This window comes from Rhipicephalus sanguineus, chromosome 11 (assembly GCF_013339695.2).
Source record: "Rhipicephalus sanguineus isolate Rsan-2018 chromosome 11, BIME_Rsan_1.4, whole genome shotgun sequence".
NCBI classification, from domain to species: domain Eukaryota; kingdom Metazoa; phylum Arthropoda; class Arachnida; order Ixodida; family Ixodidae; genus Rhipicephalus; species Rhipicephalus sanguineus.
This window is the reverse complement of record NC_051186.1, coordinates 39,492,965-39,520,208: the sequence shown is the minus strand read 5'-3', so window position 1 is coordinate 39,520,208 and position 27,244 is coordinate 39,492,965. Positions and strand designations below refer to the sequence as shown.

At 47.0% G+C, this 27,244-nt stretch overlaps 1 protein-coding gene across 4 annotated transcripts in view; it reads left to right on the top strand.

Annotated features, from left to right (window-relative positions):
* Nucleotides 1-27,244, top strand: part of LOC119373358 (blastoderm-specific protein 25D) — a 430,103-nt gene that overhangs the window by 332,029 nt on the left and 70,830 nt on the right. The gene's annotated exons all lie outside the window — the stretch shown is intronic.

The window sequence follows — 27,244 nt, the reverse complement described above, 5'->3', positions numbered from 1 at the left end:
CGAGTCGTTCTCAATAAAGGTGATTGAAACGTATTTGGTTTCCTGAAACTTAGTCTTTATTTTAATCTGCTGCGCGCCTCTCTTTCTACCAAGTCCCTTGTCTTCGGCTAACGAGCCGTAGCCTGCGTCTTGCCTCCTGGTGGCCTTCGCGGTAACTACTGGCCTTCGACATGCTCGTTCTTCTTTCCGGTGAATTTAAGCGTGATTAGAACGAAGCAGTAAAGATAAACACAGGGATATAACGAGAGAGAGAGAGAGAGTGCATGTGACAGTGTGTGAGTGTGAGGGCGAGTTTATATGAGGAGAATGAGAGTGGGAATGCCTGATTAAGAGTGAAACGGAGTGCATAAGTGAGTGAGCGGCTGAGTAGGAGAGAGAGAGAGAGAGTGTGTGTGTGTTTGCGAAAGAGAGTAAGAGAAAGAGTGACGGAGAGGGTTTTGTTTCCCGACCGTTGGCCAACCGAGGCCTCTGTCCACTTTGAACTTTCAGGGTTGCACGAAAGCTTCTGTTCTTTATGTTTTGTTGTGTCTCGAGAAATGTTTTGAGTCCCTCAAAGAATACCCAGTCTCTCTCTGTCTTTTTTAACGCGGTAGCGTTAGAGAGCTCGTGTCGCAGAAATTCCGCTGTCGGCGTCGGCACCGTTGGTTGTGAGCGAAAAATCATCCGTGAGCGAAAAATCGAGAAAGTAGCAAATAAAATAAACGATAAAATCTTCGGTCCCAATGAGGATCGAACCCAGGCCGTTCGCGTGGCAAGCAGGTGTCTTACCACAAAGCCACGATGTTGCTTGCAGCTGCTTCGGACAAAAACACTACATAAATGCCATGTAGTAGAAGGAGCCTCCTTAACGCATTTTGTTCGGCAGGTGTCACGACGAAAACGAGCCCATACGGTAGGCGCATTCGCGAGGCCATCAAACTACGTCAAAAACGCCGGGATAGTGCAGCCATCGCCGCTAAATACACACACGAACTTTCAAACAGCTCTAAAAATGGACAACTATGTCCATCTAGAGGAAAACAGATCAAGCCAACGCAGCAAACGCTAGATAATGTGCTGCCATCTGTGAGGCATTGTGAGAAATATGTCTCGACTTTTCATGGCATCCGAGAGGGCCGGCGCGCGGCGTATATCTTGGAGGCCATGCGACTCTTGCTTTAGATCGAAAGCCTGTAAAATTCGCGCGCGTGCGTGCGTGTGTGAGTGTAACAATACACATTAATAAGTATGCACTTAGTGGTTGAAGTGCGCACTAGGGGCCGGATTTCGCTATCGCGTTCAACTCTTAAAGGCGAAGCTAAGGGTCCCCCAATTTTTTTTCGTTTCTTTAACCTTTTTCCTTGTCCTTCAATTGAACTTTTTTTATATTTCGAACGCGCATCCATTTCGCTTAGTCTTGCACTGCAGAAGCACGCTTTGGATGCGCGACTTTTTGCGTGCTTTCTGTGTGTATGCTGGCCCTACTGTAGCTACTCGCATGCTGCCAGTGCTGGTTCCGACACGTTAATGTTAGCTAATTGTTAACTGTAGGCGGTTAAGTTTGTATAAACCCTGGTTAACATTAACGGAGTAGCGGTTTCTAGTGTTGAATAGCTTTGGTTGAACGGTTTTGTAATATCGGTTAGTGTTCGCGGCACGATAATCACCGCTGGACAGTGTTAACGTCGAGTACTGTTGACTTTTTCGGGTGTTATGACTGGTACGTTGTCCTATATAAGCGCAATCCAGCGATGCTGGCGCACAGGCATAGAGGACAGTTTGAATTGGTCGAGCCTTGATTTTTTTCGAGCCTGGAAATTTACAATACTCACGGATTAAAACTCGACAGTTCTTTTGTTTTGTTTTTAAGCGAAGCTTTCAGAACTCATAGATTCGCGTACGGTGTCGTACGCCAAAAATCCGGCGTCGGCGAGTGCAGAGAAATGCGGCCCTCAAAGGTGCGCTGGTCACACGCGTATTTCTACGCGCCGTTTTCCAATAATTGATGCCCTCTTGATCGTGGGGCTTGTCGGCGTTGAGCCGTTTCTGACATGGAAATCTGACCTTTTATCGAGGTGACTTGTCATTTCGCGTTGCCACATTTCATTGTTGCCTGGATATGAACGCGTGGCCGTCGTTGTTGTCTGTAGCAACTGAAGTGTTGCGCTGCTAAGCACGTGGACGAAGGCCCAATGCCCGGCATGGATGAAGGAAAAGGTTAGGAGGGAGCATTGCGCAATGCGACGGGAAACGGGAACATGTGCTTAACTAAGAACAGAGGAGAAGAATGGAAAGAAAGAAAGAAAGAAGAAAGAAAGAAGAAAGAAAGAAAGAAAGAAAGAAAGAAAGAAAGAAAGAAAGAAAGAAAGAAAGAAAGAAAGAAAGAAAGAAAGACATTAGGTCAGTGACGCACATGCCAAGCTTCGTTTGCTGCCATTTTCCCGATAGGGGAAGGCATCATAATTTTTTTTTGGTATGATGACGTATAAGTATTTGTATGATGACGTATAAGTATTGATGTATAATTCTTTTCGAGGGGGGAGGGGTTCAACCATGATTTATGTATGTTTGTGCGTGCGTATGTATTATATATATACGCAAACAAAATTGAAAATTTTCAAGGGAGGGGGGGCAGCGCCCCCCCCCTCACTTGGCTACGCCCCTGGCTGCAAATATGGCCGTCCAAGGTAATGTTGGCTCTGACGTAAGTGTTCGAGTCAAAATGACGCCGATACAACACGAACCGTAGACTCCGGAAACGAGAGTACGTGGATTACGTAGCCCTAAAGTTTCGCAATTCAATCCTCGAGTTCCATACTTGGGAGCACAATCATTCAATAACGCGTTTGCTGGTATTCTTTCTCTTGGGGGTCTGGAGGAGAGGTTTTGTTGTGAAAGTCGCAGCGACGGTGCCGGCTATGAAACAGGGAGCCCCCCCCCCTCCCCCTTTCGAAATTCCAGCCCCAACACACGGAACACAACGGCGGTCTCTCTTGTATCTTTTCCTCAGCACACCCGATTTCAAAAACCGAATCATAGCAAAGCACCAAGGAGGGGTGGATATTGAAGATCAACAAATCGAATAACTGAAAACAACAGGAAGCACGCAAGAACGAAAAATCTGCTTCAAAGCTTCTCGAGCAGAAAAGAGCAGCTTTGGGGAGTATCGAAGCGCCACTTCATACGGTGGCGGCGAAGCATCACCTTTTGTTTACCTTGCATCCGGGTATCCTTGGGAACTCGGTGCAGGGAAGCTGACGCTTAGGCAACACCTGTGCCGCCTTTTCAAGCGCAAACCCGTACATGTAAAGAATAACAATAATAATAATAACAAAGGCGGGTGCGTGGTACGGAGCAACCAGCACAACCTCCGTATCATCTGTATACCTTTTGTTCCTTCGAGCGAGCGAGCGAACGAAAGAAAGATGTTGTTATAACCATTTCTTTGCACGATCACCTTTATTCAGTTGCGCTCATCCCTTCCACCCTGTTTTTTTTTTGTTTGTTTGCGTCGCCACATCCGGGCACCACCAACGCCCTCCTCGTTGTATTTTTCGCGCTGGGTTGTGTTCTCGAAATAGATCGCTCTGGTTCACGCGCGCGCCTGCGAGACGAAAGCAATAAATGAGAGAGCAGGGTTCGGGACTTCGGTTTTCGCTCCTGGGCGTATAACACTCCCATTCTATCTATCTATCTATCTATCTATCTATCTATCTATCTATCTATCTATCTATCTATCTATCTATCTATCTATCTATCTATCTATCTATCTATCTATCTATCTATCTATCTATCTATCTATCTATCTATCTATCTATCTATCTATCTATCTATCTGTCTGTCTGTCTGTCTGTCTGTCTGTCTGTCTGTCTGTCTGTCTGTCTGTCTGTCTGTCTGTCTGTCTGTCTGTCTGTCTGTCTGTCTGTCTAGTGCAAGCGCACGTACAGAAAAAAAAAATCACAGTTTCGCCGCAAGGGCGAAGCAATGAATGCGATAGCAAGAAACTAATACTATACGAAGTGAGGCTCGCCAATGGATACTCTCAGTTTGAACAGCGCTCCTGTTACAAAGGCGGCCGAAGCAGCGAAGGAAACTAGCGTGCTTCAAGTGTCGACCTGTGACACTTGATAGTTCGCGCTCATCTTCTGTTTGTTCGTTTAGCGGCGTCGTTTAGCGGCTCTCCGTAACATGAGCGCGGACATCACGGTTAAAGCTTGAAACATCCCTCTTGCCCTCACCACGAGAAAACCGCGCGAGCAGACAGCGGAAGGCCAAGGTTCTCCTTTCGCAAATATAAGAAGAAGCGAGCTCGCCGACGACTTTTAAATGCGCTCGTCGCGCTCCTAGCGCCATCTCGCTGGTAATGAAGAAACGCTTATGAGCGCCGGCCATCTCTGAGTCCGTCCAGTGGCAAAGGGTGTGTATATGACGCTCGCCGTTAGCTATGCGGAGGACCTGCGTTCCGTGGCGTAGTGGCTAGCGCCACTCGCTGCGGAGCAAGAGGTCCCTGGTTCGATTCCGCGCTTCGGAAGCATTTTTCTGAATTATTTTTCTTTGGGGCTTTTATATATATATATATACATACTTATACATATACGGTGCATGACGGCGACGGGGACGGACATTTTCCAGCCGAGACTGTCCATATAATTGCTATCGCAATGAAATGTTTACTCGGTGTTTCGACCGGCCGGGGACCTGTCTTTTTCAAGGATATGGAAAAAGACCGGTTCCCGGTTGAAACGTCGAATAAATGTTTTTTATTGCGATAGCAATTATATAGACACTCGGCTGATTTTTGCCGTCGGTGTCGCCGTCATGTCCCGAATATGTATATGTATGTATATATATAAAAAGGCACAAAGAAAAAATAAAGCAGAAGAAAAAAATCACAGCATATCCACGGAGTGAATGATGATGAGTGGGCGAAGCTGCGGAGGTTTATCGGTAAACCGTGAATCTTCCGTGAATTCTGCCCAGTACGTCATCACCGACGTGAGATCGGGCGCGTTTATACTAAAGGTTCGATGAGAGTTATGACGACTTGCAGCTCACTTTAATTTTACATGTACGCTGTGAATTTTCATTGTTTAGAAAACCATTGCTTTAGAAAACTTCTGGCGTCTTTCGTTAAGCAGCTGGCGTCTTTTCGTTTTGCTTTAGAAACATCTGGCGTTCTTTCGTTTTGCTTTTAGAAAACATCTGGCGTCTTTCGTTGGTTTATTTCATCAATCAACGGCGTTTTGAACAAAATTTTTATTGTTTAATCACGCACGGGAGAAATCTCACCAGGCACTACCTTGGAGGTAAACAATGGCTGCTAATGGGAATGAGAGACAGAAGAAGTCGGCTTTTAGCTAACACTTACACTTGTACTAACGTTTCCTACTGGAACATGCCAATGGCTGCTAATGGGGAATAAGAGACAGAAGAATCAGGCTTTTAACGCGCACGCTGCGAATTTTTTATTGTTCAACAACGCACAGGAAAAATCTCCCACCGGCACCACCTTGGAGGTCAAGATCTGGTACTAGCGTTACGACTGGTTACGCACTATGACTACTACGACTACGAGGGACGAACGGGTGCCGCCTTAAGGAGCTTCGCCCCTAAAAATTCCGAAGCACCCGACCGTGGATTCGAACCATCGACCCCTCGCTCCCCAGCGCGCTGCGTTAGACAACTCAATTATGCGCCATGCGTGCGCCGGCGAAATAACGGCGAGCTATTTATATACACCATTTAGCGCTAGTGGTAAGCAAATCTCGGCGGAACTTGACACGTGTTTTCTATCGCGCAACGCTCCTACATTTTCTTTCAATTTGAAAACTGCCCTTGAGACGCGCACGACAAAGTGGCCCCTTTCTGTACGCACTCGTGATGTAGAAGGAAAAAAAGAAACAAAGAACACCGGGCACACCTTCCGTCAGACGTCCCCGTGTGGCAGGAGACGCTGAGTGGTCATTCAATAATAATAATATCTGGGGTTTAACGTCCCAAAACCACGCTATGATTATGAGAGACGCCGTAGTGGAGGGCTCCGGAAATCTCGACCACCTGGGGTTCTTTAACGTGCACCTAAATCTAAGTACACGGGCCTCAAACATTTTCGCCTCCATCGAAAATGCTGCCGCCACGGCCTGGATTCGATCCCGCGACCTTCGGGTCAGCAGCCGAGCGCCATAACCACTAGACCACCGTGGCGGGGATGAGTGGTCATTCCAGCCGCCGCAGTTTAAAACAAAAATACATATTTAAGAGCGTCTGATTCTCCATTGGCGACACTTTCAGCGCGTTGCTCAAGCTCAAGGACCTAACAACTGTGACAGTTGTTAGTTAACGCTTGTCCTGTGTATGCCTGTGCCTTCTTTTGGGGCGTCCTTTGTGATTCAGCGGTGCGCTGCAAGTATCGAGCTGCTTCTTGTTCTGCGTGTGACATTCCAATGCCATATATATATATATATATATATATATATATATATATATATATATATATATATATATATATATATGTGTGTGTAAAGTTAGCACTGAAAGAGAAGAGCCGTCCCGTGTGTGTGTGTGTGTGTGTGTGTGTGTGTGTGTGTGTGTTTTCATACAGACGTCGGCGCTGCATTACGCAATCACATCACTGCTTATTAATGAGAACTAACAGACAATAACGCCAAGGAAAGTACAGGGGGGTGTTAACTGTAGTATTTAGAATATAAATGTGAAGAAAGTAAAGTGGACGAAAAGATGACTTGCCGCCGGCAGGGACCGAACCTGCGACCTTCGAATAACGCGTCCGATGCTCTACCACTGAGCTACGGCGGCGGTCATCCTCCCGTCCACTTTGTGGGGTATATATATGTTGATTTAAACCTAGGAGTGTTAGTCAGCGCCAATCGCAGCCATGGCGGCGAGTGTGGAACACTCTTTCTTGCCTGTTGGCGTCACGTAGCACGTGATCATTTTACGAGCTGGCAGCTGACCAATATCCCTCGCGTACTACCTGAAGGCATTAAGTCTGCCAGGACGAGACCCTCGCTATTGTTATTTAATATTATTATTTATTATTTTTTTAGGCGTAGGACATAGGGGCTGTGTCGCTTTTGGCAGAATTTTCGGAAAGATGGTTGGAACAAGTAGCTTATGAGGGAAAACAAGTTCTCTCTGTTTTTTTCTGTATAACCACTGTTTGCAGCGTTTTCCGAGCAAACAGCTCCTCCTCTGATTGTGTCAGAGATAAACAGGCCCGATCTGTGTTTGCTCTATGATTCAGCGTTCGATCGCTGGAAGCAAACATTGTTATGACTACGGCCATGCCAGTTAGTATACCTGTATTTGTTTACCCGAACGTTAAGGTTTGCGGTGTTTTCGCAGCTTTGTTAACAGCCATTGGTTGTGTGTCTATCGTCTGTGTTTGTTTCTGCTGTTTGTGTTCGTATTTATGGTCTGTGTTTCCTTTCGAGTAGATTCTTGTTTGTCGCCTATGTTCTTCCTGTCCTGTGGTTTTGATCCACCGTCTGGTCTTACATTCATTGTCTTATTTCGTGTATGTATATATTTGTTTTTATCGTTCGTTTTTGTTTCGATTGTGTGTTTTTGTTTCCGTCGTCTGATTTTGTATATGTCCAGTTTTTATATCGTCTGCTTGTTTTGCTACTGTCTATGTTCCCGGCACCCAGAGTGTAAGGGTGCCTCCATCCTTTTGTTCAATTTCTAACGTGCGCCTTTGTTTTAACCGATGTCACATAGGAGTAGGGGTGGTGCCACTAGTTACAAGGAGGAGGGGTGGGCGGGGGCACCAACGACAAGTGAGTTCCGTTGGGGGGGAGGGGGGGGCTGGAAGGCGCAACACTCGCCCCGGCTTTGGCGTTGTGTTTTGACTATACAGATGACACCAGATAGGGTTAACAGGACAGACGGAAATATGCTTCGCATTTATGGTCGTTTATTTAGTCATAATCTGCGTACGTAACTGGACTGCGGCGCTACGTCCGCTGTATTGTTAACAAGGAACCTGTGCAGGTTCCGAAACTTCGGAAACTTCCATTTTTTTTACTTGGTAGGGGACCCCAATTTTCGTTATGTGCAACATTGTGCCTGAAGGACTGACTGCTGGGCGAGTTCGTAATTCATCTTAGAATGGTTGTGCGCAAAAGCACGATAACACAAAAAGTGTTCCTTCTTCTTGTGTTGTCTTTCTTTTGCGCGCAACCGTTCTAAGATTGCACCTGACCAGAAGTGCTTTCGTCCAACTCTTCACTATGTTTTGATTACGTTGGTTCCTAGTGGGCAAATGCGAGGGCGGGCAAAATATCCGGAGGGAAGGGGGGCGGCCGCCCGCCAGCCCTCCCCCCTCCCCTCCTCTTGCGCCGCCCTGCACAGAGAGTACAGCACTGGATTTCGCCTACCATTCCAGGCTCGAATAGAGGCGACTTCTCACGCGAGGGTCTCTCTTTTTGCCGCGTCGTCTGCTACGTATGAAAGACGAGACAGACGGTCGTGGCAGCTGGAACAGGCTGCGTGTTGTTACTACAGGATAGAGGTTCAGGGGGGCCGCATATAGAGACCGTGCCCATGGTGGTGCCGGCCGGAGAGTTGATCTCTCGGGGTGTTTCATCTCGCGTTGCGTGGGAGAGCATCCGAAACCCGACTCCTCTCGCGAGATTGAGACGGGAACGTGCGAGAAAAAGAAAGGAACGATGGGAAGAAAGCGAGCGTGTCCTCTTCTCGTAACCCGATTTTCCTCGTGGCCTTTGTGTCTGTATACGTGCCTTTTTTGTGTGTGTTCGTATGCGCCGTAGAAGCATGGAATCGAATGGCTGCCAGCTTGTGGCACAGAGGGCAGCACCGGCATCGGCTTATCGCGTGCTCCGTCCTCGTCGATCGACGAGTGTCATCTCTTCTCGCATCCATTATCCGAGTATCTACGTTCTCGCGGATGTTTGCGCGTATAGATATCGCGTCGGTTTTCGAGGGAGTCTTGAGTCGATCTGTTGACTGGCAGAGCACGGAATTTCGTTCATCTTTCGCATGCCGGGATCTCACGCGAGAAACGGTTTTTATGGTAGGCTTCAAGATTCGCATTTCGTTTTCGTAAATGACACACTTGGGGAAAGACAGCTTAGTCGCAAAATGGTATTTCCTAAAGACGTCAAAAAAAAAGAAGAAAGAAAATGAAAACAGCACTTTTTTTTGGCATGGGTCAGTGTTCCGACTCCCTTTATACGAATTTAACGAAGCTGCTGGTTTATGACATCTCAGAGATAAATTTGTGACTGACTCCTATTCACAATGGAGAAAACGGAAGTGGGAGACCGGAAGTGAGTTAGTAGCCTGGACGTGAAGTAAGACACCAGTCGTGAATTAAGATTCCGGAACTATAAAAAAATGATGTTGGACTTGAGACCTTCATTGCGCAAACGTCTACTGCTGCTTTTGTTTGTTATTGTGCATTTCTTGATGTTGATTATCATACCTCTTTACAGTACTCGGGTGGAGGAGGCCATTGGAGACATTGTCTCCAAAACTAAAATATAAAAGAAACGCTTTGTTTGCGAGTTAATTAGTACAGCCCCTTCCATCTTCTATGCGACCTATTGACCGGGCTACGCCGCGCCACTTCCTGACTCTCCAGCGTTGCCTATTGATTTTGTACGCTGCTCTCAACGTTTTCCACTCTTGAGAGATTGACGACGCACGTTCTGTCTTTTGATTTCGAAAGCCGGGGGTACCTATACATTCCCCGCGTTTTCTTCCTCTTCTTTTCTTCTTCGTTATCTGTTTCACCCGACTTACCTCTTCTGTTTCTTAGTTCGTCCCACGTTTCGTTTTCGTCCTCCTCCTCAGCTTTTCTTTTTTAATTTTGTCCTTTGATCTTTTTCATTAAGTCTTCGCGGACGATCGCATCTCGCGCGCCAGCTGTTGAGAACCCCGGAAGCATCGCCCGTGCTGCTCCTACGTCTTGCCGCGGCGGCGACACCTGCTGTATACTCCCTTCTACTCCCTAACTGTATTCGCCTTTTGAGTGTCTCATTCTTTTTTTGTTCATCTTTTGCTCCCTCGCCCCCGTTCCTGTCGCTGCGATCCAACGTTCGGCGCCTCTTGAGGTTCCCGGGCTTCGCGTAATGATCATCGTTTGAGTCCTTTCCGCTACGCTTTCTCTCTCTCTCTCTCTCTTTCTTTCTTTCTGTCCCGGCTCCATGTTAGTCGCGTTATGGCTTTTTTTTTTTTTCTTTTGCTATCTCCGCCTTTGACGTCCGCAGCTCTTTGATCTCGGCAACCCTGCTTTTCATGGTCTCTGTAGCCCTTTGGTCGCGAGCGATCGCGTTTCACTTTCTTTTTCTATCTTTCAAAATTTTGTCATCCGGCTTTTAGAAAGACGGAGCGTTTCGTCTTGTGCTCCGCCCTTGTTAGGACTATCTGGCAGCTTCGTTTGACACGCTGCGTTGGAGTTTCAGACTTGCTGCGTCATATTTTTCACAAAAATTTATCGTTATTTTGTTAAGTTAGTCTTCTAGCTTTTTTTTTTCTTTGCAGTGCCCTGTGAGTAGGCGCACTTTTCTTTCGTTGAGTATTTGAAGGTTAGAGTATCGTGTCATGTCTTTCGTTGACGTGGCATGGATCGCTACCTCGCTCAGGTATGTCTGAGAAGTAAGTATTTGCGCGTTTAGAAGTTCGCGTCAACGAACTCCAGGTGGCAAAGAAAGCTCCACTGTCGGCCTGTATATGACGCATATATAAAGTATTCTCGGTTGTTATTATGTATTCATTTCTTTCTTTCGGTCGTTTTCTTCGTGCTTCTTTCGCGCTTACATTTCCCTCCGCTCCTTTCATTAAACTCATCCTCTTCTTCGTTCGTGCATTCCTTTAGGGCGCGTCTGGAATGGTTGAGTCCCTTGTTCTCTGCAGACGCTCGTCTTCGCCCCGTGTCCATTGTCCGAGCTCTGACCTTGCAAGCAATGAAGGCGCCAAAGCGGCAGGGAGCAGGGATGGCGGGAATTGCTGCCTGCTTCGGTGAGGCCCGGCGTCACTTGAGGCCGCAAAATCTTTTTCCGTTTTCCACACTCCCCAAGAATGCGGCGCCGGTGGCCCTGCAGCGAATCGCTGTGCCTCGTCACTCTGCGCTCTGCTTATATATATATATATATATATATATATATATATATATATATATATATATATATATATATATAATAACATATCCTCCCTCGCGCAAGGCCTCGCCTCGTTGGAACACTGGCCTGGCAACACTCCACGCTTTGCGAGGACGTTTTGTTCCGCACGCCGATCGTCGGGACAGCTGTAAGAATTAGATGAGATATAATAATCATTGTTGGGGTTTTACGTCCCAAAACCACGATATGGTTATGAGGGGCATCGTAGTGGAGGGCTCCGGGTATTTTGACCATCTGGTGCTATTTAACCTGCAGCTAAATCTAAGTACACGGGCCTCGAGCATTTTCGCCTCCATCGAAAATGCGGCCGCCGCGGCCGTGATTCGATCCCGCGACCTGCGGGTCAGCAGTCGAGCACCATAACCACTAGACCACCGTGGAGAGTTGTAAGAATTAGAATCTTTTGTAGCGTTTGCTACACTTGCCTAGCCTGAGCCGCTTTAGCGTGGAGCGCCATGAGTCGTGCTGCGCATGCGCGAGGATCAGTGATGTCACACAGCTGGGCCACCGGAGCTGGCATCTCACACGCTCTCCGACACCGCCGCGCGCGGACTCGCCGCTGCTGGTCTGCGCCACATTCGAGAAGGAGTGACGTCGTAGACACAGTGGCGCCAGCGCGCGCGCAGCTATTCGCCTTCGCTGTGCAGTCGCCGTCTGACACTGCGCCGGGGCTGCTTGATAGCGCCTTGACTGGCGTTTGCAGGTGGGTAACGCCATGGAGAAGGAGAGCGCAAATGCTGCTCGACGGCGCAGAAGAGCCGAGTAGCTTATCTCATCGGATCCCGAAGTAGTTGCCTGGCAATTAGCGGTTACTGTGTTGGGGCCATAGAGAGGGCAGCGTGTTACTTCACTGCACCACCGAGCCGTCTTTGTGGCAATAGAGAAGCAACCTGACGTTGAGCAAAAATAAATATGCATGTGCCACATAATACGTATACCGTGTGTGTGTCATTGGAGCAGCAGTAAGCATGACAATCAAGCTAATCCTAGACAATCTGGAAAGCTAAGAATAATGAGCTGAACCTTTGCTAACGCTACGTATATCCTGGCATAGCCGAGCTAAGCCACTGCAATTTTTTTTATCGTGATGATTTAAGAGAACCCGCGATGTTAATATGCAGAAGGAAGTCCCTAAGCCGAAGACTGTAAAGAGGCCTCCTTGTTCAAACTAAACATAAAGCTGTGGGCAGCTTGCACTAGTCGGGCAAGGCTGGACTAACAGCCGAGCTTGTGGCCGACCTAGATTATTAGCAGGGCCTTAATAGGCATGATCGTAATTAGCGAGGGTCCTCTTTCTATTCCTGTCTGTTTCTCTTCCTCCTTTCTCTTCCGTTTACCTCGTTCTATGCTACTCCCTTTGTTTTCTTCAGAAGGCACATGCACGCACTGAAGAAGCGCCTACAGGGCACAATCCGTAGTGTAAATCTCAATGGTTGTGCTGGCCGCAAGCCTTATTATCTGCCAAATTACTAGGCGATACAAGAAAATCTCCTACAAATATCGTCATTCCTTCAATGTACATAGCCAAGAGGAAGCTATCTTTTTTTTATAGTCAGTCTTAAAGCGAAGAAGAGGTCGTAGATAGCGCGTGCCGGCAGAGTTATTGCGTCGCGCGCAAGCGCAGCTGTGCCTGGTAGGCCGTTCATGATGATGATAGTTTTCTGGTCACGCGAACCGCCGGAACGATGAGCCTAAATAGCTTCGCCGTTAAAAGCATTGGCGCAGCCGCTGCATAGAAATGTGCACCGTGTACGCCAGTGCGTCTCCACTTAGCGGCCGTGACATTGGTTACAGCACTTTCTACACATCGAATACAAAGAACGATTGCCGGTTTGTTTGGCATCACGCAATGCGATAATACGGACTAGGGTGTGTGCCAATGAGAAGCATATAAACAGCGTTGTGGGAGAGCAAAGCATTTATAAATATAGAGCATAATTGACATGAAGTACATCGTGTACATTGGAAGGACGTGTGCTCGAGAACATAATGTAACAGCATAAACATTGTGTACATATCATGATTGAGCAACTCAACTGAAACATATGCATGACAATAGACAAACCTGAATGTCTATTGTGGCCTGTGCACGGGCTGCGCACTTTGAATATGCGAACCAATTCAAAGAGCGCAGTTTATTTATCGCTGCGGAGGCGGCGCCGAAAGAACCGTCTATTCCAGCAGGCTAAAGCGGACGCGCGCATGAGCGCCGCACGCGCCGTCGTCTTTTTGCTTACACTAGGACGACTGTTTTCGCCAAGGCATTCGAGGAAACTGTCATTGGGGCGCTATACTTAGAAATCGGGTCGGATCGCCCACACGCGGAAGTTCCTTTGTTTACCAACTGAAGCTCGCCTCTTACCTTATTGTCCGTATATGCGTCTCAATATCTCCCTATCTATCTATCTATCTATCTATCTATCTATCTATCTATCTATCTATCTATCTATCTATCTATCTATCTATCTATCTATCTATCTATCTATCTATCTATCTATCTATCTATCTATCTATCTATCTATCTATCTATCTATCTATCTATCTATCTATATATCTATCTATCTATCTATCTATCTATCTATCTATCTATCTATCTATCTATCTGATCTATCATCTATCTATCTATCTGTCTGTCTGTCTGTCTGTCTGTCTGTCTGTCTGTCTGTCTGTCTGTCGTCTGTCTGTCTGTCTGTCTGTCTGTCTGTCTGTCTGTCTGTCTGTCTGTCTGTCTGTCTGTCTGTCTGTCTGTCTGTCTGTCTGTCTGTCTGTCTGTCTGTCTGTCTGTCTGTCTGTCTGTCTGTCTGTCTGTCTGTCTGTCTGTCTGTCTGTCTGTCTGTCTGTCTGTCTGTCTGTCTGTCTGTCTGTCTGTCTGTCCTGTCTATCTATCTATCTATCTATCTATCTATCTATCTATCTATCTATCTATCTATCTATCTATCTATCTATCTATCTATCTATCTATCTATCTATCTATCTATCTATCTTCTATCTATCTATCTATCTATCTTATCTATCTATCTTCTATCTATCTATCTATCTATCTATCTATCTATCTATCTATCTATCTAACTAACTAACTAACTAACTAATCAGACGGGCCATTCTGCGGCCTGTAACAGTCGTCGTATTTGAGCCGAAGCTATCGATTTTCATTACTGAGGAGCGGTTACTGAACAGCAATGTCCGAGACAAGCTTAGTTTAGCTGAAGACGTACACGGGGGCTGTATTGAGCACGTGGGCAATCAGGTTAGGTTGAATATTTGTGGAAGAACTCGATTCTGCACGTTCAGCGCGCTCATTCAAAGCGCCTCCGGGCCAATGCGCGAACAAACATTCCTCGAGCTGCCGGGAGGTTGCTCGTTCGTGCGATTGCTCAAAACTGCTTTGTCATCATTTCTCGCGAACCCCTTTGTTGTATCCGCTTCTTCACTTCAATTCTTGTCTCAGGCGTTCTTTCATTTTTTTCCTTTGTCTAACTTAGCAATATATCTTCATGTTTTCTGTACGGTTTTCTTGCATCGTTCTGCTTTTTTGCTGAGCGTTCTTGTTTACTTCGTTTGAAGCCTCGTTCGCGAGAAACAAGAAAGAGATGCTTGCGTCTGCTGTTCCTCTTTTCTGAAGCGCCGCGTTGTGTTTTGCGCGCTGCTCTCGGAAATTGAAGACGTCGTTTTTCGTTGTTGACTCCCCTGATCCGTGTAAACAGCGCGCAGTTCCCCCATTTTATGAAGTGTCTCGACACGTCCCAACACTTTCTTCTTTTTGCGTTGCCGTCAGGCTTCGTATACCTAACTTCATACATATGTATATTTTACAGTTATTGTCTGGCCTCCCTCTAGTACACTATCGCACTTTTTACATGCGCTTTCTTTTTCTTATTTTACTTCCTCACCGCCATGTTTGCTCCTTCTGTCTGAACTTGCTGTCCAAGCACAATTTGCGAAGTCCTAGATGTTTCTGTTCACGTGCGCATGCGCGAGATGCTCGTTGCGTTCGCAAACGAGAACGTCGACAAGGACGCGCCTTGACTTTAAATTCATGTTACTCTCGTCGAGGCAGTTTGGAAGGACGCGTCTTCTGAGCCTGTTCCATTTACTCTCTGTAACGATGTTACGATGATCCCCACGGTAATGTCGATGATAATTTCTGTGCAAACTTCAAGTTATCAAGGCAAGTTATGCGATAGTAATTATGTGGGCGCTCTCGGCGCGTTTTTGCTGTGGCTATCGACGTCGGCGTAGTCGTGATGTTCCCTATAAAGCCCGAATAATTAATACCTCACTGTGTGTCGTATGTTCTATGTGCAAATGAAAGCGTGCAAGCCCAGGCGACGATGCTTATTTAGAGGAGAAGAAACGGGCCGGCCGTCTTTGGTCCTGCGAAAGGCCTATGGGGCGGAGGTCCTGCTGCATAACTCCGCGCTTTTGTCAGACGGGCGTGGTCGCGCGCGCCCTGTCTTGACAGGGGTAGGCAGGCGGCTCGTACCCTTGTACGCGATGTACGTACCCTTGTACGTGCGCTGAGCTCTTACCCTTGTACGTGCTCAGCGCTCTGTTTGCGATGAAGCGATAGACCGCATGAAGGTCGCTTCGCTCGCTGCAGCCTCTGCATTTCCTTACGCCTGCATTTTGATATGTTACCCCAGGTCGTACGCTAAAGGAGTCAGCTTGTAGCCTCACTTTGTACAACGTTTCAATTATGTTACTATAGCGTTCATTGCTTCGTCCTTGCGGCGAAACTGTGACATTTCTTCACGTCAACTTGTTCTTGGTGCCGCCATCTTTGCTGTCATCCATCCATTGGACTCTATGCCGTTTCATTTACAGTTGAGACGTCTCGCCTGCTTCTTTTTATTTCCACGTACGTCTGTCTCGTCTTCTACTTACTGCTGGCGTCCCATCTCCGTGCCTAGCATGCGTTGACAGAAGAGCTCGGAAGGAGAAACCGGAAGTTTCCTTTTTATTTTGTGCTGATGCCCTTACTTCCGCTCGTCTGATCCACGCGCGCACATTTTTTGTGTGTGCTTTCTTTTCTTGTATAGCGTTTGCTCTCCGCTCTTTCTCTGTGCTCGTGTTTTCAGCCTCCTTACCCCCTTTCACTGTTGTGTTACGTTTTCTTTTCTTTTTTTTTCGCAGTTCGTTTGCCCGCGCCGTTCCTCTGCTGGCGAGTTTCGTCCTGCTCTCTCGGGCTTTCTCGTTTGCCGCGCTGTCTCGCGAGGTAGCGAAGCAGTTGTCGTTGTTTTTACAACTCTTTCTCGCCGACGAATCGGTGATCCTCCGTTATTATATTTAGGGATAATAATAATTATTCTTATTTAGAATATCAGTCATAATAACAATATCTGCTGTTTTACGTCCCAAAGCCACGGTATGATTGAGACACGCTTTAGTGGAGCGCTCTAGAAATTTCGGCCATCTGGTGGTCGTTAACGTGCGCTGACATTTCAGCACTACATGGGTCATCCCAAATGATACAGCCGCGGCTGCGATCCAACCCGCGACCTACATAGTCAGCAGCCGAGCACCGTAACTAGTGTACCACCGAGGCGGACATGATAGAAGGGAATGAAAGAATAAAGCGCTGTTGGGCGAAATGGTGGTGAATCGCATACGTTTTTTTAGCGCAAATTAAGAAATAAAGAAATCTTAAAGGGCGAAAGCTTAAGCACTGTCTTCTTTTTTTCTTTACTGATATTTCTTTTTCCAATTTCGAGGTTGAAAACATAGTACGAAAAGAAGGAAATTGGCGGGGGAGCTCTTTTAAGCAGCCGTATAGGTCGGAATATAACGAATAGAAAACAATGAAAGACTTGTTTTGCCGGGAAGCTGTGCAAAGCGCGTCGGGACCTTGTGCACTCTCTCCTATTCTGTATCTTAAGATTCGTTAACTTCCATATTTGCTCTAAAAAACGTGGTACGAAAAGACAGAAATTGGCGAGAGAGCTTTTATAAGCAGCCCCATACATCGAAAGATAACGAAGAGAAAGCAAGAAAAGATCTGTTTTGCCGGGAAGCTGTGCAGAGCACGTCGGGCCAGCGTGGCCCTCCTGCGGAGGCAGCATCGATCCAGTCGAGGTTTTGAGGTCGCGTACCGCTGCGCCGATCGCGCCATCGCAGAGCGAGCGATACGGCGAGCCGCGATTTTATTTGCTCCCGTCTGGTCGTCTCCTCTGCGTTTTACTTCATTGTCTCTCCTTAAAATAAACCACGCCTTTTTTTTTTCTCTTCCCTTTTCTCAATTCTTCTCCGTGTTTCATTTTTTTGTTCGAACTTTAAAGTTTGAGACAAGGTTTGTTATGTTCCTTCCTCCGCTTCTAGTTTTCCCTATAGGAAAATAAGGATGAAATAGAGATCTCCTGTAATGCTGCCTATTCCCCATAAGGAAATAACGATGACCTAAATGGGCTTTCCTTCCCACTGTTACCTGTTTCCCATAACGGAATATGGGCGATGGAAGAGGGATATCTTACCCACCGTCACCACTTCCCCATAAGGGTTGAAGAAAAGGGGTACTTTCCCCACTGATATCTCTTCCTGTAATGAAATGAGGATGAAGGAGTGGGGATGACTTCCCCCACTGTTACCCTTTTCCTCATGAGGGAATGATGAAAGAACGGGGATAACTTCTCCAGGGCTACATCTTCCCCGTAAGGGAATGAGGGTGAACAAAAGGAGGTTTCCTCCCCACTGCTACTTCTTTCCCTAAAGAAATGAGGAAGCAGGGAAGTTCCATAAGTTCCACTTCCATATGTTTACATGTTCCTCATAAAGGAATGAAGATCAAAGAAAGGGGATAGCTACCCTATGGCTTTTACCCCTAGAGGAGTGAGGATAGATTAACTTGGGTTTACTCCCCACAGCTACTCCTTCCCCATAAGGAAATAAGCAGGAAGTAAAAGGTTGAAATTCAAGGATCATGTTGTAGCCGACGATCCCGGATGTGCTGTGTTCCCCTACCTTCTCTGTCCAGTGCACTGGGGCACGTTTAAAGGGACACTAAGGGCAAACAACAGTGCATGTGAGAGTGAAAGTTCAGTGCTTGAGAACGTATATTTGCGGCACGAGTGGCACATTCGCAACGGGTAGGCGTTCCTCCTTTTCTTATGCTTTCTTAATGAACGCAGCGGAAGTTCAGTAAATAATGAAAAATAATCAAACATTTTTGAACAAGGTGTGTCGGTTGAGTCAGCGTTTCGACAAGTGGTCTTTTATTCTTCACGGCAGCAACCAGTCACTGCCTTGAAGAAGACTATAGACCACTCGTCAAAAAGTTGGCTCCGCCGACAGCCCTTGTTGAAGGATTTCTCATGCCTGCAAGCTTCCATCTTTCCCTGAACTTCTGTCTCGCTTTGGCTGGTAGCACGAAAGCTTTCGCAAAGTGTATAGCCTGGCCACATGGTGAGAAGGGGACACTTCTCCTCTCTGGACTTCTGAAGTAATGCCTGTTAAATCCTGCGTTGTCACGCATGATTCAGAGGAGGGGGATGAGGGGGGGGGGGTGTACTCAAAGTTTGAGAACACTTCTCCTGTCGCGCTTTCGTATTTCACTCCCCTTTCCCCTCCCCTCAACGACACTGAGCCGAGGTCCCTATTGGTTGAAAAAATAAGCGTCCTTCCTATCGTCAAACCAGGACTACGCTTTGAGATCAAACTCTTCTGGGATGTCTCTTGCTCGCATTGCGCTGGTCGTGGGGCCTTCCGAATATTTGTTTTGCGTGTATGACTTCTGAGTCGCGTGGGAATTGCCAGACGAAGATGTCGTCGGTTTAGTTGAACGAGCCCTGGTGCCTCCTCACTTGATGAGGTTCATGTAAGTAGCGGTTGTTTTTTTTTTTTGTACGCTTGAAAGCGGTTGTCGAGAGGGAGTATTTTTGAGTCGTATCGACAGAGCGCTATTTGTATGTCCTCCTGTTTTCAACGAGGGCTTAAAATTCCCCATGGACAACCGCGATGTCCTTAAGAGAAAATGGAATTCCCAGTGCGCTTGAAATCGGGAACACGCGTTTCGAGTGTTTTTTTTTTCGTATTTAGCTCGCTGAAGTAACATCTTTTCACGATTTATTTTACTTTTTTTTCACCAGCTTAACTGTTGTTTGCTCTTGTTATGCGGCATCTCTTACTAGGAAATGCACCTCCTCTGCGCACCAAACCACACCTATCCGAGATTTCTGACCTACTAATATGCGCAGCCCGCCGTATTTTCTGGCATACTGCCAGTACTAGTTATGTGCTGGTTGCTGATGTGTATAGTGTTGGCTGTGTGGTTGCTGATGTTTACAGGCTTTAGCTTATGCTAACTAAGTGTGGCTAAGTTATTGTTAATGTTTACTGGCGTTGGCTAGTTTCAGCTAAATATGGCTCAATGATTGCTTATATGATGACCGTTGTTAGCTAGTTTTGGCTAAATATGGCTGAGTGATTGCTCATACTTTGGCTTGTATTGGCTTACTGTTGGCAGATTGTTGGCTAGTGATGCATACCTGCCAAGTCTCCCGGATTACCCGGGAGACTTCCGGATTTTGAACGTTTCTCCCGGTTGTACGGGTCATAGAAAGATCTCCCGGAAATCCAGTTTTGCTCCGCGCGGCCAGTGCTTTGTCTGGCCACATGAGCAAAGTTGTCTGGCCACGTAGTAGAAAGGATTCTTCTTGTTTTTTTTTTTTAACGATGGTAGAAAGGTTCAACTCAGTTTCATTGCGCATGAAGTAGCTGTGCACTTTGCGCCGCAGTGCTGCCAACGCAAACGTGTCATAGCACTGCAGCCGCGTCCTGCCGGTGATGCGCTTCTCAGTTTGGCCAGAGAAATTCAATTTCTTGCGCTTCGGGGAGGCAAGTGGGGCCCGCAGAGCTTCAGCCTTGATACGCTTAACTGTTCGCTCGCTCACTCTTGCCCGACGAAATAACTGGTAAGAAAGCGACGACAGGCCTCGCACGCGGAGCGATGTTATCGCATGCGCCCTTCGCGCGACAGGGACAGCCGGGTCGTTTCATCCTGCTTCAACCGCGTTCTTCTCTAGCGCTAACGCCCTTTTACTCGCACATGAAACAGACGATGGGTAAGCGATGTTATCGGTTTGGACTCTGTACAAATCAGCGGCGACCGCAAAATCCCGCTGACAGTGTCCATATTATTGCTATCGCAGTACCCCCCCCCCCTTGGTCGGCATATTTTATATCCCCCCCCCCCCCCCCCCCGTTGAGTACATCTCCCGGATTCCGTTTCTCCAAACTTGGCAGGTATGGCACTGATGTAACCCGTTGGCTAAACTGTGGCCAGTGTCGATTAATGTCGCCCAGTGTTGGCTATCCACTGTTATTGTCCCTATTCAGTCGGGAAAGAATGAGTGAATTCTCGTGCTCGCATGAATATATCTGCCTGATCTCTTCGTTTGTTTTAACAGCGGAACTGGTTAGCAAATCGTTCCTTGTTAGTCGATCCAAAAAACTATCATCATCATAAACGGGTATGTGCCACAGAAATTGGGTAAATCCCACTACTCACCACTGGTCCACTAAAGAAAGGCAACAGTTAGCCCAACAAATGACTGCGATGCGACGGCGACGAGCCGAAGACCCCGAGTACGTACAACGAGAGTATAGTAAGGAACGGGAAAAGTGACGGCGGCTGCGACAAGACCGCAAAGCGATGGAAGGCCTACGCCAACGACGACGTGCCCGTAGATCTATGAGAGGTGCGAACGCTTGGTTTCAACGCGAGTTTCTGTCTCTGGAGTTTAGAAACCGTGTCGTGACTGTGGCGTGGTTTAAGTCGAACATCTCTGCGCTGATACTATCAACGTGGAAACAACCTAGCATCGTAGAAAAGTCGACAGCTGGGCTAGTTGGTAAGGTTCCAAAATATTTTAGAGCAGCGCAAAAGACGGGGCAAAGGACCAGAAGTTCACAGACGTCTGTGAACTTCTTGTCCTTTGTCCCGTCTTTTGCGCTGCTCTTAAATATTATGGAACCTAGCATCACCTAGCTAAAGCCTAGCAACAATCTAGAAGCAACCTAGAACCTAGCATCATATATCTAAGGCCTAGAAACAATAGAAGCAACCAGATCAGTCTTCAGAATCGTCCAGTTTCGCTGTTTCAAGCCTTGTGCGGCTTAGTGCAAGCGTCGCCAAATTTCTTTTGGTACGATGTCACGGATAATAAAGAACTGAAGACAACGTTCCAGTAGAAAACGCCTTCGTCTCGAAATTCGCGCACGTTTTAGCTGAGACGTCTGCGCGTCGCACGGTCCGCAGCTCGCTTCAGTGAAGCGGCCGACCGCCCACCCACCATCGCAAGCCACGGGAAATGCTAGAGTCTCGGCGCAGAGTCTTGCTCACTCAGCTGTCTGCGTCGCTGGGCACGGTTTGAGCTTCAACTACGTAAAATAAAAAAACCCATGGAGACGTCGCTTGAGGACGACCTTCGTTCCCTCCCCAATCCCCTTATTTCTTAACCTGACGTACATGCTGCCGAGTGTGTACATTGTAGTACACCACTTTGGCGGGAGTTTCGCGTTACATGTATACCGCTTGGTTGGCGCGCCTAGTTCGCGGCGAAGTGGAACATTTGATTCGCTCAGCGTCTGGCACTGCTCCGCGTGACGCCATCTTGGCGTCTGGAAATGTTGCGTGGCGAGAGCATGGTTGGGAAATTCGAAGCGTGGGTACAGTGAACTGGTTGCTTGGGCAACATTCTCCAAATCTCTCACTCACGACAATATCACCCTCTCATCCGCATCTCTAAACTCTCTTCTCTCTCTCGCTCACTACTATTGCTGCACCGCGATGTGGTTTATAGGGGTGGAAAAAGTTGCGCTGCGCATAAAAAGGTTATGGAGGCGCCATGAACATGCTTTAACTTTCTTCTTGTGCGAAAGTAATGCCTGTAATAGCTAGTATCTAAGGAAACTTTAAGGTACACCAAAGGGATGCGTTTGTTTACTGACGTGTTTCGTCGCGTAGCGTGTTGAAGAAGGAGAAGGTTTATCAACAATCGATAAATACGGGAAAGGAGCAGACGACTTACTCTCTTTTATTCGTCCGCAAGAAGAGGAACGCAAGAGCAGACGTCTGTTTCTTGTCTTCCTATTTTCTTATCTTCGTCCCGCACTTCTTTGTTTGTTTCGACGTCCGCTATGCTATTTCGACGGCTGTCTCCTCCAACCCCCATTTACTCGCGCCACGCAGTAGCCTACTTTCGCATTTTTCTGCGCTTTTATTTTGATCTTTGTGACCTTAACACGCCTGTCTAAAGGATCAGCCAAATAGAGGAGTAGAAGACACGTCTGTTAGCTTCGAATTCGTCCGCAAGAATGGAATGCAGGAGCTGACGTGTGCTCTTGCATTCGCTGCTGTAGCGTGTTTTACTTTGTTTCGACGTCACTGTGCTATTTCGACGACCGGCCTTCTTCTTCGCCCACACCTTGGCTTGCTTGCCGTGTCGGTATTTACCTTTATAGCTTACGATTTACAACGCCTGTCTGGATGGGCCAACAGATAGAGAAGAAACAGACGACAGGTCTGCTCTCTTTACATTCGTCTGCTAGCAGGGAATGCAGGAGCAGACGCGTATGCCTTCTGTTCTTGTATATTCGATTTCTTAAGCTTGTAGTGAGCTTGGTTTTCTCTCCAGTTCGCTCTGCTATTTCCACAACCGGGCTCCCCCAAAAGTCGCCTGCTTACGAACCCTGCCTTACGTGCTGTATAGGCTTGTCGTTCTGGCCTTTAAATGCTTTTTTTTTTCTCTTGCTTGCGATGTACGTCGTCTGCCCTTGTACTTCAAGTTCATCGTATGCTTCGTCCTGTTTCAACGTCGCTTTGCTATTTTGACGTCCCGCATCCCACTAGCGCCCGTCCAGTTCTACGCCTTGGCTTGCTTACTTTAGTATCCAGTACCTCTTGATTTTTTCTTGTTTGTCAATTATGTCGTCTACTCTATCACTCACTCACAAATTTGTCTCGCGCTTCATCTTATTTCGACGTCACTACGCTATTTCGACGACCGACGTTCCCTATTTTCAGTGCGTTTCGACACCGTAACCAATTACTAACTGCATAGTTTCTGCTTCTCCTGCTTCTCCTGTTGTTGTTTGTCTTTCTTACTGGTCACTGAAACTTCTCGCACGCTTCGTCTTATTTCGACGTCACTGCGCTATTTCGACGACCCGCTTTTCCACGTCGCTATACTAAAGGACAGCTCATATTGGCAGTGGAGCGAACGCTACGGAGGCCGGAACTCCACACATTCGTGTTGCTCCGCAAGTAGCACGACCGTTTGCGGCTCGTTTCGGTTTTCTCGTTCGCGTCGTTAACGTGTTCAGAACAAAAAAGTCATATACACGAAAAATGTGAATGGAGAGAGACATTTCGATTGTTCAGTGTATATTTCAGTGTCATATTATGAGTATATATGTCTTGGAGAACTTAACGGCGTGTTTGGGGCTGCACACTGAGGCACTGACGTCACGGACTACATTGTTTACTGTGGAGAACAGGCGTGCAGAAAACGTGGTGCTGTCTAACAATGGAAAGAAAAAAAAAAGACATTCTTGTAAATTGAACAATAATTGAATTTTACCTACGACTACCCGTAATGATTTGAGTCTCATAAGAAATAAACCGGTATTTATTTCAGCAAGATCAGTGAGAAAATACCAATAAAATTAGGTACTATTTCTTGAAGCGCTAGCAGCCATACATTTCGGTTCAGTAGTTTCCATTGTACTGCCAAAAAAAGCTGTCCCCGAGTGTAACACGTTTCGACACCGTGACTTGCTTACTGTATAGTAGCTCCTCCGTTTTTTAGGGGCGAAGCTCCTTAAGGCGGCACCCGTTCGTCCCTCGTAGTCGTCGTCATCGTAGTAGTCCGTAACAAGTCTTACGCTTTGACCTCCAAGGTGGTGCCGGTGGGAGATTTCTCCTGTGCGTTGTTGAACAATAAAAAATTCGCAGCGTGCGCGTTAACTAAAAGCCGAATTCTTCTGTCTCTCATTCCCCATTAGCAGCCATTGGCATGTTCCAGTAGGAAACGTTAGTAGAAGTGTAAGTGTTAGCTAAAAGCCGACTTCTTCTGTCTCTCATTCCCATTAGCAGCCATTGTTTACCTCCAAGGTAGTGCCTGGTGAGTTTTCTCCTGTGCGTGATTAAACAATAAAAATTTTGTTCAAAACGCCGTTGATTGATGAAATAAACCAACGAAAGACGCCAGATGTTTTGTAAAAGCAGAACGAAAGAACGCCAGATGTTTTTCTTAAAGTGTAGTAGTAGTTGTTGTATGTAGCCACCTCGCCCGATCGTCAACGGGCGAGGTGGACCGGCAACGGCGCGAGGACCCTGCCGTACGAGAGTTAAATCACACTAAAAGACATACTTTGCGGGCGATACACTCTAGTGAGCTTTCAACTTTTCGTCTCAATGTACATGATAAAGAAATTATTTCTACGAAAAACGCAAGGCACACCTTGAGCAATATATTTGGTTTTGGGACGCTAAATGGAACCATGAGGCGATGCGAAGCCGGAGCACTTGCACGATCGCGTTCCGTTGGCTTTCGTTGGGCATGCTACCGACCTCGCGTCGTGGAACGCGCGTCCTGTCTTCCCTCTAGCCTTGCCTTTAATTCGCACAGGGCGAGCGGGGAATGCGGTCGCTCTTGGCGCTCTTTCGCTCGGGAGCGCACTTCTTCCTTGCACTTCACCGATCACAAGTGATAATGAAGGGACCACGTAAACCAACAGTACAATAAAAGTTTGATGTTTAATATATACACGATGTTTCACACTCTTTATATTATGTACTGGGCGCATTTCACGGAAGAGTTTCACGGTTTACAGATGATTCCCTCCGTAGCTTCGCCCCACTCATCATCATTCACCCCGTGGATATGCTGTGATTTTTTGTTTGTTTGTCAGTCCTGCGACCTACAGCGCTTGATATATACGTCTAAATATACCGACATCCCGCGCTCCTGTTGAGACCCCACGCGTGCCTATCTTGGCGGTATAGAACCTCCCCCCATGGCAACTATTTTCTCCGTTCAACCCCTCCCCTCCCCCGCCTCCCTTTTGTCTTGCGCTCGTGGAATTCCATGCATGCCGCCTTCGGAGCGTAACGGAGCGCGCTCGGTATGCCGTACCGAGCTGATACGCTGTTTCTAAGATAAGCCACACGGAACACTGCGGAGAGGGGGGAGGCGCGGGGGGGGGGGGCACCGCGTGGGTTGAGACGCTCCACTTTACTCGCGTAAGAAAATAGAGGCCTTATTGCCCGCATTGCCCCTTTTGTGCTTACTAGATCTGTATTTCTGAAAGGCGACAAACTGTGGCGCGCACGCTTCAGTTTCGAAGCTACCGTGGAGGTTCGTGTTATGCTCAGATGGTAGAACAGCCGTCCATGAAGGGCATTGGTGCCAGGTTCGAATCCATGTCCAGAACGACTTGTAGACGATCAAATGAACGTTCCTTTGATGACGTCCGTACTGATTTCCTTGTAGCTGCATGCTACAAACACCTTCTATATCTATCTATCTATCTATCTATCTATCTATCTATCTATCTATCTATCTATCTATCTATCTATCTATCTATCTATCTATCTATCTATCTATCTATCTATCTATCTATCTATCTATCTATCTATCTATCTATCTATCTATCTATCTATCTATCTATCTATCTATCTATCTATCTATCTATCTATCTATCTATCTGTCTGTCTGTCTGTCTGTCTGTCTGTCTGTCTGTCTGTCTGTCTGTCTGTCTGTCTGTCTGTCTGTCTGTCTGTCTGTCTGTCTGTCTGTCTGTCTGTCTGTCTGTCTGTCTGTCTGTCCGTCCGTCCGTCCGTCTCTTTCTTTCTTTCTTTCTTTCTTTCTTTCTTTCTTTCTTTCTTTCTTTCTTTCTTTCTTTCTTTCTTTCTTTCTTTCTTTCTTTCTTTCTTTCTTTCTTTCTCGTAAGGAAGGTGCATTGGTAATCATATCCGCCACCATTTCCTGACTGGCCTTTGAAAGGGCCTTGCGACGTACGGAACTTGACCTAACGAAGACGCTGTACACACTATAGGCGCGCACAATTTCGTGACGTTGTTGCAACAGTCGGATCGAACGTTCATTTCCGGGGGTCGTTCAGCTACTGTCTTAGCCTGTCTTACATGGATCTGACGGACCATCGGAAGGCGGGAAGGGGAGGTGGGCGAGCGCCATTATATCGTCTTAGCCGATAATACTACCTTTGTCCTAATATGCTGTTACGTAATCGCGAAAAGCTGTGTTTAATGGCCCGTCCGGCTGCTTCCTCGCCAGCTTTGTCACGGTTAGAAATAGGTGGTCTCGGTGAGCTTTAGAAGTGCAGTCATCCTCCTCCAACGAGAAGGCTCTTAGTTACGTAAGGTACTTCGGTACTGAACGGGGAAAAAAAGTTAGGACTGTGTACCGAAAGGAAGAAGCTGGCGATGACAAGAATCTGTATTGGAAGATGAACTTGGCAGAGGTGCTGGCGATTCGTCACTGACAAGCTACTGCTCTAATTAGACGGACACAGAGGAAATAAGTTAACGACGCGATTCCTCTGTCCTCGTTCTAATTAGTGCTGAAGCTGGTCGACGATGACAATGACAAGACGGCGTCATCGTGAAGCCAAAGGGAAACACTGATAAATGAACTGTGCGCGGCAGCTTTGTCGAATTGACGCCATTGCTGCGGATTACTCAATGTCTCCTTTCAAAAAAAAAAAAAAAAGATTGTAAAGATAACGTTCAATTTAATTTCACCGTTACTTCAATGTCTATGGAGATGCAGTTCATAATTATGCAATATTACCGTTAGGTGGAGTAGGGAGTCCCCACCAAATTTCGCAAATGCGCTCGCACGGCTAATTTGCGACATAAACTCCAGTAATGACTTTCCGGTCCCTCTGTGCCGGTGGGCGCGGATTTGTCCGCAGCGCGCGATGTCGTTTAGGCAGTTCCCCTATCGCAATTATTGCACAAGTGGAGATGTGTCACGTACCGGTCGCCCCTGTACCTCCTGTACTTCATTTTATTTACTAACGGTTTTCGCAGAACTTGGCGAGAAATTCGTCCCATCCCATTACTACATGCATATACAGGGTGT